Genomic DNA, 1,518 nt, shown 5'->3' with positions numbered 1-1,518 from the left:
TTTTGGAATCTTAGTGTTTTTATTCACATTATTTTTCTCTTTTATTTCTTCTGCTGGTATTCTTGTTTAGCCCTAGTTCAGTCCTGATCAAAAATATTCCACCCATGACCAAGCCATCATTTTTTTTTATATTCAACAAAACTTGGACCAAAATGTATGTATCTTTTAAGATGTAGAGTGTAACTTGGAAACTTGGTTGTTATTTCTAGCAAGTCAAGTAACCACATAGATGGACCTTTATTGGCTCAAGATGTTGTTTGTGGTGGTGGTGTTTAACCCTAGGCCAGTACTTCTCCAGCATACCTATGATCACAGGTTTGTAGCTGTAATCATTCTCCTATATTTTTCTTTTGTGATATAAGTGTAGCAAGGAATACAAAATCCAGTGTCCTTCTTTATTGTGATTTGAGGACAATTCGGTTGCTATTTCTAACAGGCCAGGCAACCATGTACAGGCAATGGGAGCTTCTATGTATTCAATCCCCCTGCAAGAAATACCAACCAAACCTCCCTCAAATGACATTTCCATCTTCATCTTAACCATTTTACTGCAGAGATCTGAGCCACTCAAAATTTGATTACCTTTAACTGCAGAAAGCAGTTTTACATACCAATCTTTTGTTGAGGAATGTCATGAACAGAATTATTTTATGCATGGAACCTGGCAGAAGGAACATTGTCAAACACTCTTATTGCAGAGGCCCTGAAGAGCTTTGGTTTTCATTGAACCATAGCTCAAATTGAGAGGAAAAAGAATGAACTCATTCGCTCATGTACATTAATGCAACCGGAGAGCCCCTTCGGTCACGAATGACGATGGGATTGCACCTAGAAAGTTACCCTCCGAGGCACAAGTCCAGGCAAGGTTGTTTGTGGAAGGCCAGCAGTTGCCCATGCATACCAGCTTCCCCTCTCCTTGACACCGATGTCGTCCAAGGAAAGGCAAAGGCCGATACAGCTTGGTACCTGTGACGTCGCAACTCATTTCTACAGCTGAGTGAACTGGAGCAACGTGAAATAAAGTGTCTTGCTCACGAACACAACACGCAGCATGGTCTGGGATTCAAACTCACAACCTCGTGGTCGTAAGCTCGATGCTCTAACCACTGAGCCATGCGCTTTCACAACCACACTTGGACTTATTAGAGAAAATATTTAAAGTATAGGTGAAGGTACAAAAGGGTGAAAAAGAAAAGGAAGTTAGTGACTCCATAGAATCTGAGAAGGGTCAGGATAAGGCTGAAAGTAAGGAACAAAACAAAGGAGACAGCAACACCCTGGACAACTGTGAGTCTAAGAAGGATGCCAAAGTTCTCCAGGAGAAACCAAAGGTGAAGACATGCATTGAGGAGAAAAACAGCAGCAAAGTAAATCAGGAGAAAGAAATAAAAACAAAAACTCCAGTGGACAGTGGGCTGAGGATGGATGTTGGCCCAAGGTGGGTTCACAAGGAAAACGAAATAGAACCTGCAAAGGTGATGGCTCTGGTAAAAAGGAAACCAAACCAGTCTGCAAGTT

This window comes from Octopus sinensis, linkage group LG22 (genome assembly GCF_006345805.1).
Source record: "Octopus sinensis linkage group LG22, ASM634580v1, whole genome shotgun sequence".
In the NCBI taxonomy this organism is placed as follows: domain Eukaryota; kingdom Metazoa; phylum Mollusca; class Cephalopoda; order Octopoda; family Octopodidae; genus Octopus; species Octopus sinensis.
Note: the sequence above shows the minus strand (reverse complement) of the source record.